Genomic DNA, 14,339 nt, shown 5'->3' with positions numbered 1-14,339 from the left:
GACACGGTGCGGTTAACTCTTACCTATTTCTCTGGGCCTATTCATGGTTTCCCCTTCTTGTGCTAGAGTCACTGGACTTCAGCTGATAGTGTTATGTTTTTTCCTGTTACATTACTACAATGGCATGTGGTTTTGCTTCTCTTTTTTCCTTCATCACATTTGTGTGGGACCCATTTGTCTAAAACTATATATGAAATGTCTTCAAACAGCCTTAATCAAGTCAGACGCTGTCTGTGTATAATGTTGGCAAAGAAATCTTAAGCATTTCCTTCCTACATTTAGTCATATTAAAGAGAAATTTATAAGGAGTATTTTATTCTTTTTATTACAAAATATTTACTATAAGATGACCAAAAGTTAATGCACATCTAGCCTCCACTTTGGCATAGGTAAATCTTAGTTGCTATGTGACCATCTACTGTCTGTCTGTCCATATCTGTATTTGAAGAAACGTAATTCACACTCATTTTGTTGAAGTGAGAGAGTGGTAGTGTATATGTGGACATATATACACTACCAAATGTAAAATAGGTAGCTAGTGGGAAGCAGCCGCATAGCACAGGGAGATCAGGTGCTTTATGTCCACCTAGAGCGGTGGGATAGGGAGGGTGGGAGGGAGACGCAAGAGGGAAGAGATATGGGGATATGTGTATACATATAACTGATTCACTTTGTTATAAAGCAGAAACTAACACACCATTGTAAAGCAATTATACTCCAATAAAAACGTTAAAAAAAAAAAGGTTAAATGTAGTGTTAGATTGTCTGGTGAGAAGTGACAGTTGTTTGATGTTATTATCATTTTTATAGTGTATGTTATTTCACTGTAAGATGAAAATTTGTCAGTAAGCGGTTGGGACACAAACATAATTAAATACCTTTGTTTTCTACATTTTTTGAAAAAATGAGAATATTAAATAATTTGTTAGTTGTTTCATACAGTGTGTGATCACTGATCACAATCAATATTTTTAAGCTACCTATAATGATTAAGTTCACTGTTTATTTTAAGGGTATATAACCGTAGTGTTCAGTTTCTAAACTTACTAGAGAGAGAGCTCTCTTAGAAAAACTGTGCATCAGTGTTTGTTTTGATTTTGGTTCACCGCTTAGCATCTTATCTTGTCTTTAATCAACATAAAGCTTGTCTAATTCATTGGCTCAAAAAAAAAAACAAAACTCATTTTGTTGTAGGTTCCCCAGCTAGCCAGGACTAAGGCAGACTGTCTCAGAGAGCTCTGAGAGGGGTTTGTTTACAGCCTAAGGTTCTAACGCTGTCTGGGGTAGATGTTGCTGATTATAGTGCGCTGGTTGTTTTAGAACCACAGCCTTTGATCTGACCTTATTCTGTTTGACCAGAAGTAGCAGCATTAATTCCACAGAGTATTACAAGACCCTGAGAGTATCCTTCTGTAGGACCAAGAGTGAGTGGTTAGGGAAGTCATATAGCTGGTACACAGCTTCCTTCATTGTACACTACACATATCTCCCACAAATAGGCCCCCTGCTTCAAGGGTGCTTGTATTTGGAGTGGTTAATTCCATTAGCCTATATGGGTAGGTGACAGAGGATATTCTGTTAAAAACTTCACACTTACTGTCCTCCTCCATGACTTTCTTTCAGTTAATTCAGGGCCCAGCTGAAATGCTCAGTATCACCTCTTAGTGAGTGCTTCAGAAATCTTGGCATTGAATATCACTCTAGTAGAAGCACATAAAATCAGCATATTGTAGAAAAGCTTCTCTGTGCAGCACCCTGCCCACCTTGCACGTCTTCATTCAGGCCACGTGGGCAGTGCTTCACCACAGTCTGACTCAAGTCTTGGCGAAATGCCCTGTGGCTCCTCCCGGAGCAAGGGGAGATCAGCGGCTTGGTGAGGAGCTGTCACTGGGTGGTTTCTCTTGACGTACCTTGTGGGAAACTGTCCTAAGTCCATTTCTCATCCGTCTCCTCGTTCAGCTGAGTGCAGGGGTCTCCACCTTGTACCTTGTACCCTTCAGGTGTCTCTGTAAGTCTGCAAAACTGCTTGGATTTAGTTTAGAGGTGGCTCCTTGACAGCAGTGTGACACATCGCTTGAATATCTGTCATCTGGCCCTTCCTGTTTGATGTCAGCATGTGGGATTAAGGGCTTGGTACACTGACACCTTGCTGATTTTGCTTTTGCTGTGTGTTTAAGTAATAAATTGTCTGAATCCATTTGAGCTCATTGTCTCCTTACCAGACTAATCTGTGGAAGTGTGGCAAGCCAACCTAATAGCTGTACTAGTAATACTTGTGGCCCTGTGAGCCACTGAGTTGCTGCTTTGGGAATGTTTGACTGTGTGACGCAGTGGGGCAGTGGGGCTCTCATTGGCCAAACACTCGGCTCCTATATGTACCATGGGTTACCCTTTGAGCCTTTGTACTTGTCTCTGGGCAGAGTGAGGCCCCTACTGGAATTACCCTATTCTCACATTGCCAGGCCAACAAAAATACTAAAATATGCTCATCAGAAAGTCTTTTTATACAACTGGAAGGACCACACAAATTCTGAAGCTGACCCCTAACACCTGCCCCCCGCCTCCCTCCCTCCCTCCCCCCACCCCCAGCCTCTACATCTCTCTAAGTGTGGTAGGAAACAAAGAATAATCACAGTGTTTGGGCCTACTCAGAATGGTGTACTTTATTTTTTTATTTTTATTTTATTTTGGCTGCGTCGGGTCTTAGTTGCGGCACGTGGGATCTTCGTTGCGGCACACGGGATCTTTTCATTGCAGCGAGCAGGCTCTTCGTTGCGGCATACAGTCTTCTCTCTAGTTGTGGCATGCAGGTTCTCTCTCTCTAGTTGTGGCACGCGAGTTCCAGGGCGCGTGTGCTCTGTAGTTTGCGGCACGTGGGCTCTAGTTGAGGTGCGCGAGCTCAGTAGTTGTGGCACGTGGCCTTAGTTGCCCCGTGGCATGTGGGACCTTAGTTCCCTGATGAGGGATTGAACCCGCGTCCCCTGCATTGGAAGGTGGATTCTCTACCACTGGACCACCAGGGTTAGGGTTAGGGTGTACTTTAAATGGTACATTCCTACTCAGGAGGTGGTTCCCTCTTGCTCATAGATTTTGTGATATTTTGGTTTCCAGAGAAGCCAAATGTTTCACCCTACAAGCACCTACAAACATTTCTATTCTGACATTAGATCTGGGAAAAATGGAAGACAACATGGAGGGTAATTTCTACTTAAATATTTTTGAAAATTTTTCTATATAGTACTTGTTGATTTTGCATTATGATCTTTTTTAATTTAGACATTTAAGGCTATAACTTTCCTTCTAAGCACAACTTTAACTGCATTCCACAGACTTTATGTTGTATTTTCATTACCATTTAGTTCAAAATATTGTCTAATTTCTCTTGTAATTTATTTTTTGTTTTTTTGTGTGTTTCCCTTTGTTGAAAGCTTTTCATCCAAATGCAGTCACATACATTTCACTACATACTACTATAATTTTTATTCTAATGCAGTAATACTCCTTCAATTTATCAGATCCCTTTCATAAGAGAAGTTAGCATATGTGTAATTTATTTTTTGATCCAGTGATTATTTAGAGTTTTATTGTTTACTTTCCAAATATGTAGTGTTTTCCTGGTTTGCATATTGGTATTTGTGAGGAAAATGTTAACACAGAGGGTCTGGTTGCTGACTCCTTCATGTCTCTAAGGGAACCTGGAACCATGATTGACTCTTGGTTAACCCCTGGGAATGTGGCCTTCTACATGTTTTTATGTTAATGGTTGATTTAGTTTTGAACACCAGGAGCAATAGACCATGCTGTACCTGTTTGTCAGAACTGCTTTGTACAAACATCCAGATTGATGAAGTGTACCTAGTTTCATTGTTGGGGTCCTGAGTTTCAATTACCATGGCGGTCAAGTAGCAGGATATGCCTGTATGACCAGCCTTTCGTACAAGCCATGAAAGCTGAGACTCAATTGCTCTTTCTGCTCTTCCCTGGGCAGAGGTATTTTGCATATATCCCTATATTTTGCTTCTAGAGAGAGTATGTATAAAAAGGTTTGTGACCTCTCTGGGTTCTACCCAATGCATATCTTTTTCCTCCTGCTTTTACTCTGTACCCTAGACTGTGATAAATCTTAGCCATGAGTACAACCTACTGTTGACTCTTTCGTGGTGAATCACAAACTTGAGGGTGGTCCTGCGTGCCCTAAATTGGTATTCTCGTTTGATTCTTTTGTGGGCAGAGAACATACTCCATATGATTTCAGGTTTGATTTTTTTAAGAAAAGAATTATTGAGGCTTGTTTTATAACCTAGAATATGATCTCTCCTGGTAACTATCCCATGTAAATCTGAAAAGAATGTGTATTCTGCCATTTTGGGGTATATCATTCTATAAATACATATTAGGTCAAAGTGGCTGATAATGTTGTGCATGTCTTCTATGGCTTTGTTGATCTTTTTTTTTCTAGTTTAATCCATTGCTGAGACAGGAGTGTTAAAGTCATCAACTATGATTGGAGAATTGTCTATTTCTCCCTTTAATTCTGTCAGTTCTTGTTTCATATATTTTGAAACTCTGTTATGGGATGCATACACATTTGGGTTGATCCCTTCCTGTTCAATTGACTCTTTTATCATTATTGACTCTTTTATCATTCTCCTTTATCTCTGGTAATTCATTTGGTTTTGAAATTTGTCTTGTGATGTTAACGGCCATTCCAGCCTTTTGCTTATTACTCTTTGCAAGGTATGTTTTTCATCTCATTTTTAACCTGTCTGTGTATTTATATTTAAAATGAGTGTCTTGTAAACAGTGTAGACTTGTGTAGTTTGTTTTATTTTTGCCTTCTGACAATTTCTGCTTCTTAATTGGAGTGTTTAGTTCAATGATCTTTAATGTGGCTGCTGACATGATTGGGCTTAGGCCTAATATTTTTTATTTTCTACACATCTCTGTTTTTCCTTCCTCTCTTCATCCTGCCTTGTTTGTAGAGGATTTGAATATGTTTTCAGAATTCTCTTTTATTTTGTCTTTTGATATTTTAGCTATTCTTTTTCATACTATTTTTATAGCGGCTGCCCTAGGGATTATAATATACAAAAATAACTTTTCACAGTCCACTTAATTAGTTAATAATGTACTACTTAGTACATTAGTTAATAATGTACTACTTCAAGTAAAACATCGAAATCTTACAAACTTATAGGTCCACACCTCTGTCCTTTTTGTTATGGTTGTTACATGTAAACACACACACATACACACACACACACACTCCACAAGACACTTGCCATTTTAGTTTTAGACAGTTATTTGATTTATAAAGAAATGCAGAGGAAAAAAGCAAAATATAGTCCTCTGTATTTATTCCTCCATTTATCACTTCTGATGCTCTTTATTCATTTTTGAGTGTCCCAATTCCATCTAGTATCATTTGCCTTACATCCAAATAACTTCTAGCATTTCTTACAGTGCAAGTCTGCTGCTAGCAAATGCACTTCTTATAGTGATCTGCCAGTGACAAATGCTTTTAGTTTTCTTTTATCTGAAAGTATCTTTATTTTGTTTTCACTCTTCAGGGATACGTTTTCTGGATACAGAATTCTGGGTTAACATTTCTTTTTTTTCCCCCCCCCCAAGACTTTAAAGATGGTCCAGTCTTTCTGCCTTCCATGGTTTCTGATGAGAAGTTAAGCATTAATCAGATCATTGTTCTCTTGATGGTGATATGTCATTTTTCTCTGGCTGCTTTCAAGGTTTGCTCTTTATCTTTGCCTTACAATGGTTTATTATGTACTTTGGCTGGGTTTCTCTGTGTTTATCCTGCTTTGATTCATGTATTTTGTATCTGCGAATTTCTTTCATCAATTTTGGGAAATTTTTATCCATTATTTCTTCAAATATTTTTTCTCTCTCCTCTTCATCTATTCTATTTACATTTATTTATGACTGTATAATATCATTTAACAGGTCTCTTAGCTTCTGTTCATTTTGTTTAATTTTTTCTCTCTATTCTTCACCTTCTGTAATTTCTATTGATTTGTCTTTAAGTTCACTTACTCATTCCTCTGTCATATCCATTTGGATGTTAGTCAATCTAGTGATTTTTTTCAGAAATTGTATTTCTTTGTTGTTCTAAAATTTCATTTTTATTGTTTCTGTTTCTCTGCTGAGACTTCCAGTTTCTCTGCTGAAGTTTTCATCAATTGATCATTCCAACATCTCTGCCATAATTGAGTCTAGTTCTCATGCTTTCTTTGTCTCATCTAACTAGGTTGTTTTGTTTTATTATGCTTTGAAATTTTTTGTTGAAAACTGGACATCATGTACTGAGTAATAGGAACTGAGGTAAATAGGCCTTTAGTGTGAAGTTTGATGTTTATCTGGCTAGAAGTTAGACTGTGTGTAGTATGTACTGTAGCTGTAGGTGACAGAGGATAGACCTTCTGCTGGTGTCTTTGTTTTTCACTCCCCTATTGTCTTCAGGTTCTCCTAGGGACTTGTTCTTAAATAAGGTCTGGGATGAGCTATTCGTTCAGTTTTATTCCCCTGTCATTATACAAGAGTTCTACTGATGTAGTGGGAAGGTGTGGGGAGAGAGGAAGTGTTTTATAATCCTAAGACTGGGTCTCAGTCTTTTAGTGAGCCTGTACCCCTGGGCTGTGACCTTCACGACTGCTTCTCAGCATTTGTTTTTCCCCCTTAGGTGAAATAGGAAGGCTAGATGGGGGCTGGAATTGGGTGATTTCCTTCCCCCATGTGGAAGGCTAAAGGGGGTTAGAACCAACTGGGTATTTGGGTATTTTGAGCCAATTTGAGTATTTCACTTCCGCAAGGTTGATTAAGCTCTGTTAAATAGTTTCTCTTAAGGGCAGACCTTGTTAAGAGGTAGAGAATGTTCTGGGCATATTACAAAGTGGCTACTTTCCCCCTCCCACTTCTGGAAGCCTGAGGGAATTTTTCTCTGATCTTCACTGTGAGAACTTGGCAGGGCTCCTGGTGGTAAAACTCAAAAAAGTATGAGGGTGCCCCTAAGATCAAGCCCCCCTGAAGTTTTTAACTCTCAAACTTGTCCACACTGAGCTTCTAGCAATCAACTACAGTTTAGGTTTTCTACTCTGGTACCGGTTCTGGAGTTTTCTGTTCCTGGGCCTCTGCTTTGGTAAGTTGGATTTTCTGTATGCACCTGTCTGTCTCTACAGTTTTGGGGGCAGTGTTTTGCCCTGTGAGCTCAGTGCTCTGCTGGATCTAGAAAGAGTTGTTGATTTTCAGTTTGTTCACCTTTTTTCTTGTTGTGAGAATGGGAGTGATAAATTCCAAAGTCCTTCTATACCAAGGTCGGAAGTCAGGTTTTTATGAATTGAAAACATGTCTTCTTGTATTTCATTGAGGATAGCCACTTTAACATCCTTGTCTGTTAGTTCTGGTTCATCTTGGAGTTGGACTAGAATGATTTTCTGTTCTCCTGATAATGTGTTATATTTTGTGTGTTTGTGTGTGTGTGTGTGGTATTTTCTTGATTGTTTGTGTGCTGGGTACTTTGGGATTATATCTTGGATGTTATGAATGTTAAGCTGAGGAGATTCTGGACTTTGTTATTTTTATCCAATAAATACTATTTATTTTAGCAGCCAGTTTTCTTGGCTGGGCTTGAACAGCTAACTCTTGTGTAGTAGCTCTTGTCTTTGTTCAGATCTGCTGTTTTTGGATGGGCTGTTAATAGTCTAGCCTGGGCAAGTGTTGTTCAGGGTTTAGTCAGAGATGTGGGTAATCAGGGATTAGGGATCTCCTCTTTGGGTCTTTCTCTTCAATGCTCATGATTTCCTGGATTCTTTTTATCTGGTTTTTCAGGTCTGAATGACTGGGTTTTTCACACATGCTTATACTTGTGCTGTGAGCGCGTGGACTTCACCTAAGTCCAGACTAAAAGACACATCATCTCCTCTCCTTCAACTGAGTGTACAGTCTGCCAGTGTCTGTCTGCTTCTCTTCACTCATCAGCACCTTCTGGGTGGCAGTTACAGTCTCAGTTCAAAATTTGTTCTTTTGCTTTGCGTTTATTCCATACCATCATAGTTAGGATTCAATTACAGATGTAATTGAATACAGAGTTTGGGGGTTCCCTCTCTGGCTGTCTTCCTTCTGGGATTCCCTCACTTCTTCAGCATTTTCCCAACTCACCTTTTCTGGTTCCCTACGCCAGGATAATGTCGGGTTTTTTCTATGTGTGCCCTGGCCTCCACTAGCTGCTGCTCATCACAAATGCTGCCCTTAGCCCCAGGCTAAAAGCCATGGTGACTGAAACTTATTTATATAGTTCCCTGTCTCTATTCCTGCCAGCAGTTGTGAGTTCCCTGTGAGAATCGGTGTGCTTTTGCTCACTGTCCAGTACCTTAAGTTCATTTCTCTTTCTATGATACCTAGCTTTTGTGGTTGTTTTTTGTGTGTATGTGTGCGGGGGACGGAGACAGTTCTGAGTTTATCATATCCAGAAATGGAAAGTTTTGAGGAATATTTCCATGAGGGCAAAAAACCAATTTACTTTACTGAATAACCTCTTAGAAACCAAGACCATGTGTTCCTTTAATGAATGTTGGTAAGACAGAATCCTGTGATATCCTAGCCTCTTGTTTTCCATACAGAAGGTAGTAGGGGGCAGAGACATTTTAGAGATAAGCAGAATCCCTTAAGGGCTATGAGCAACCTATATAATCCCACCTCACTAAGTTGTATTGAAAATAGAATAACTTTTCACCAAGCCTGGAGATTTTTAAAAAACCTATTTAGAGCTGTTTTAAGTCAAATGCTAGATTCTACTCTGCTTAGTACAATGCTTGTAGTAGGTATTCAGTAAATGTTATTTCACCATAATAAATTACTCACCATTAATAAATTAACTAAGAGTGAGCATTTTGATTATCTCAGAAATAAGAAAATTAAAGAAATGTGTTTGTATATTTTTCTTCTTCTACTCATGTAGATACGCAGCTGATATATTTCAAGCCATTTTAAATAAGATTACTTTGTCCATGATATACTTTGTTATATAGTGCTATATAAATGAAGCGTTTGGGAGGAAGTCCCTGTAATGGTTATTTCTTCTAACTCATTTGCTGAAGGACTGTAGGGAATAGTGAGCTAGATAATTAAATAAACTTCGTTTTGTAGTTTCTACCTTATATGACAGCCAGAGTAAATGAGATTATTAACTTGAACACCTTAAGAATGCATACAGTAATTAGAAGGCTTATAGAAATCATCAAGGAATTTACAATGAAAGAAGAGCAAAGAATTAAGGTTTCTCTAATGATGGGGTTAAAGTGTTCTGCATGTATGTCTGCACACATACAAAGTATAAAATTCATCAAAATACAACTCACAATACTTTTGGCTCATTACCCTCTTGTAAATTCACATGTAAGAGATTATGTGGGGTCTTGATAGCATTATGGTAAATCACAGGCTGTGCTGTAGGTGCTACTCACTATTGAATGGGAATGAGATCAAAGCAGCCATGTTGGCCTGTCACTAAAATGAGAGATTTGGCATTGACTTGTCAGTGTGGTTATTGTAAAAGAGATGCAGGGCTTCCCTGGTGGCGCAGTGGTTGAGAATCTGCCTGCTAATGCAGGGGACACGGGTTCAAGCCCTGGTCTGGGAAGATCCCACATGCCACGGAGCAACTGGGCCCGTGAGCCACAACTACTGAGCCTGCGCGTCTGGAGCCTGTGCCCCGCAACGGGAGGGGCCGCGATAGTGAAAGGCCCACGCACCGCGATGAAGAGCGGTCCCCGCACCGCGATGAAGAGTGGCCCCCGCTTGCCGCAACTAGAGAAAGCCCTCGCACGAACCGGAGACCCAACACAGCCAAAAATAAATAAATAAATAAATAAATAAAGTAGCTATAAAAAAAATTAAAAAAAAAAAAAAAGAGATGCAGTATGGAGCTATTTCCTAAGATTAATCCAAGTATTCAGCATCATAACTCAGAAACTCATTCAGTTCTCTGCCCTAGGTCTCCATTTACTCAGTGCTGTAGGCAGATTGGTGAACCCTGAGAAGGCTTAGGACTTTGGAGGGACTGTGGTAGCTATCTTGCTGTTGGCTCTAATGACCTGTAGCTATGGATCCCCCTGTATGCACCCCTTTTCTGGGGTTGAAATCCAGTGCCCCAAAGATGCTTTGAGGCCTGAATTGCATGAGTGAGCACTCAAAATGTGAAAACAATTATAGACCAGAATAACAAGGTAAGGCCAAAGAATGTTTTTATGGATATTCATGCATGTTGCCAGCAGGATTCAATTTTTTTCCAGATGATTCTGAAAGATTTGCTTATAATTTAATGAATTTATATTTGATTCTTCGGAGCACCCAGTTACATTCCTATTGGTTCTGTATCAGACCACATCATTTTATGTCCCTTTGTCTTACCCATCTCTGAGGCAGATGAATGCTTCAGTTCAGCGGGTGGTAAAGGGCTGTATTTTCCTGGGACTTTCCTTGTGTTTCACAGTGTCTGTGTGATAAGGACAGGAAGAAAATCTGTTTTAGAATAAACTGCATGAGGTGTTAGAATCCTATGACGCTTATTATGAAGTTTGGTGAAATGCTTTTCCAAAGAGAATTTTCTCCTCAAATTAGTAGCTATCAAATTGGTTTGTGGGAGGAACCTTCCTTAAGATTGGTGTTCCTTGGTAGCTAAAGCAAGACATTGCAGACATTTCAGAAGCAGTTTCCAAGGAGGTGAATAGATGGTGAGGTAATTTTCTTAAGTACTTGGATCCTGATTGTCTCCAGAGGCTTTGAAGCTGTGAGTTACAAAATAGACTGATTTGATCTCCTGGGGATATTTGCCAGCTTCATAATTGCACCGAGATTTTTAATGAAAACAAATGACAACACGATGTCTTTCCCTTTGTTCTAGGAGGGAGGCGATTCCTCGGTGATAAGGAACAAAGTGTAGGTTTTAGTTTGGAAGATTTGGAAAACCAGACTTCTTGTAGGCCAAACACAGCGGTATATCTGTGATACAGTTATGCTGCCACGGAGTTGTGACTACTTGTTTTATTGAGATAGCCTTGAAAAAAGTCAATTAGACTAAGCAACATGAAGGCAGGTTTTATGTTATTTTGGTAATCAGACTCGTGGCACGACACTTGGCTGTGGTAGATCCTGATACATTTTTGTTAGAAGAATGGGAAGTCTGTTGTGTTGCAATGTCCTAGGTTGCTTGACGTGTAGACTTTCCCTCCTGCCCCTGGCAAACAGGTCATTTTTCAGGACTCTCAAGTGTTGCCTGGTCTGTGAAGCCTTCATATCTTTTCTGGTTACCACTAACCTGACCATTCTTCCCTTAATGTATCCTTTACTTCTTTTATAGCATCTATGACATTTTAATTTCATTTTTGATGTGTATCTGCCTCTTTATACCACAGTGGGGAGCTCAATTACAGTTTGTTTGTTTACCCTTGGTATATTAGTAAGAATGAGTTTGGCTGCAATTAGCAGAAATGCAATTAATAGAGGCTTAGATAAGGGTGTAGTTATCTCACATAATTAGTTTGGAAGTAGGCAATTCAGGGTGGATGTCTTCAAGGACACATACCTTTCTGTTTTTCCAACCCATTAAGTTTAGCATGTGGTTCTCATTTGCATGATTGTACCATGGCTGTACTCCACACCTCACATCCGTATTCCATGCAGGAAGAAAGAGGGCAAATGGCAGAAGGGTTTGCAGAGGTATGTCCTCTTGAAAACAAGACTCTCCGCTTACATCACATTGGCTAGAACTGGGTCACATGTACACCCTTAGTTACAAGGGAGTCTGAGAACTTTTCCAGCCCTCCTCCTACAGAAAGGCTGGGGGGCAAAGGTATTGTGGATGGCATTTGTGTAGGTAGTCTACAATTTCCTGCTGATGATTGGGGTCTCCCTCAAAAATGTCCTGGCACATGTCCAATCAATTATGTCACATATTGAACATATTTTAGTAGTAGGCTTACCATCTTAAATCTCAAGAACAAAATCCGTTTCTTTGCTATTTCTTCAGATTCTTTGCATCTATTTTAAAAGTGTGGTCTGGCTCTTGGTTTCAAATTAAACTTTCTTTGGCCATTTTCAAGATGAAGGGTGTGGTCAGAGATGGAAATAAGCAGTAGTACAAGAGAATGTGGTTCTAGGAACTTGGCCCCAGCAGTATGGAAACCATTTCCCTGTAAGTGATGGACTCCATAAATAGTCTATCTGCTTCCTAGGGTTCTGTGATTTCTAGATGTCCTTCAATTCCTTTCTCCTTTTATGAATTGCATTTGACAGAGGGAGGGGCTGCAGCACTTGATGGGTCCCCTTATTTGTAGTGTGAGGATATTTAATTTCTGTATCAACAAATAGTTTCTGGGTGTCCTCTTTAAACTGGTTGGAATGAAGCTGAGGGCATCTGGGAACCATTAGGACCCTCTACTTCTTGCTGCTGCTGCCCCCACTCCTATTCTCTACTGCCTTCTTAGGGCACTCCTTCCTGTGATTCGTGACTTTATTTGCATTCCTTACTGTGTTCTCTAGATAGTTGTGAATTGTAATGTCTCTTTCTTTATCCAAATACATAACGTTTTTTTTCAGCCAGAAATTCCCTTGTCCTTACTTACGGCAGCAACAGGGAAACACTACAGTCATATCTATTAGACAAATCCCCTCCCTCAGATACCAAGCTTTCCTCCACAGTCCTTCCCTTTAGTTGTTCTAGGAAGGGCAGGCGGTTTTCTGGAGGTTTTCTGAAGCAGTTTTTAAGTTGCTTCTAGGAAATTTATATCCGTTTTGGTAGTGGACAAATTTTTTTCCTTCGAAGGCCACATATATAAGGAGGAAGAGATCAAATAAGGGCCACACATGTAAAGATCCTACTTAGAAGGTAGTTCTTTTGGGTAGAAGTTTTATTTTTGAGAGAAAATGTTCTTCATGCATGCTTTTGCAATTAAAAACAGAGCGTAAATGCCCCAAAAGAGCAGAGAGCACAAAATTTTAACCAAAAGCTATAGGTTTATAAAAGAAGAAATACAGCTAGCTCATATATACATTATATATAATCTATTCAACCTGATTGTGATCAAGGAATTGTAAACTAAAGTAATGAGATACCATTTTTAATCTATCGAATTCACAAATTTGAAAAACAAAATGCTCGTACTCATTGCTGACAAGTGTGAGAAATAGTCTTTAAAAGTTTTTTTTTAATTATAAAAGGTTAGGCATACTGAAAAGTAGAGAAGCCAATATGATGAAAACTTCTGTGTCTACTATTTTATTTATTTTGGATCTTTTTTTAAAGGCCTAATCCTCCCTAATCTGGTTCCCTTTCTTCCTCCCTCCTTCCTTCACTGTCAACCTCCCTAAAGCCAACCTGAGGCAGCCACTTTCTGTAAACAAGCATCCTCGTATACTGGTGGTAAAAATGAAATTGCTTCAAACTTTCTGGAGGGCAAGTTAGCAATATGTATCAATCAACCTAGGAATTTAATCTCAGAAAACAGTGAGATGTGCATAAAAATATAGGTGGGTACATATCAACATTATTTATAATAAAGAAACAGAACCATCCTAAATGAACACCACTAAAGCACTGGTTACATAAACGATAAATTTTCATATAATGGATTATGAAGTAGTGATGAAAATTTATGTGTGTTCCAAGTTGTCTGCCCTATGTATATATCATTGAGTAGAAAATATTTCCCATACATATCATGCAAGAATCGGTAGTCAGTGCAATGGTAAAACATATAATTTGGTTTTGTGTTATGAACAGTTAAAGTAGAAAAAGAAAGGTAAAGGGGAAAATGGAAAATTAAAAGATCGGTTGAGTTTATAATGAAAGAAAGTGAAGTCGGCAGCTGGTTTGTTTAGGCTGTTCAGGGGACTTGGTGTCTTAGCCATCAGTTATTGAGTGTTTTTTCTCTGTGTCACCTGGGTGCAGAAAGGCCAAGTGATGGCCTCATCCCTCAAGCAGCTTGTGATCTGGGGGAGATAATACACAGAAAATTGGTGAACAAACAAGAGACAGTACTATTTGACAAATGAGTACTACAGATTTGAATGCTATAGAAATTCAGAGGACAGAGAGATTATGTCCTGCTGGGCTGATAGAGATGCATTTCTAAGGAGGCAGGAAATTATACTGTCATTAATAATGGCGTTTGGATTCAAATATGCCAAAAGGAAGGGACATCATATTTAAATGAAGGGGAATGGTATGAACAAAAGCTTGGAAGTGGGAAAGTATATAGCATTTGTAGAGAGCTGGCTTGACTTGATTTGTAGGATTCTTGTTGGAGTGGAAAAACAATTAACAGGGA

The 14,339-nt window shown here is 39.2% G+C and overlaps 1 protein-coding gene across 2 annotated transcripts in view; it reads left to right on the top strand.

Moving 5' to 3' along the window:
• Positions 1-14,339, top strand: part of PRRG1 (proline rich and Gla domain 1) — a 198,547-nt gene that overhangs the window by 49,137 nt on the left and 135,071 nt on the right. The window lies entirely within an intron of this gene.

Source organism: Balaenoptera acutorostrata, chromosome X (genome assembly GCF_949987535.1).
Source record: "Balaenoptera acutorostrata chromosome X, mBalAcu1.1, whole genome shotgun sequence".
Lineage (NCBI taxonomy): Eukaryota > Metazoa > Chordata > Mammalia > Artiodactyla > Balaenopteridae > Balaenoptera > Balaenoptera acutorostrata.
This window is presented reverse-complemented; position numbering and strand designations above follow the sequence as displayed.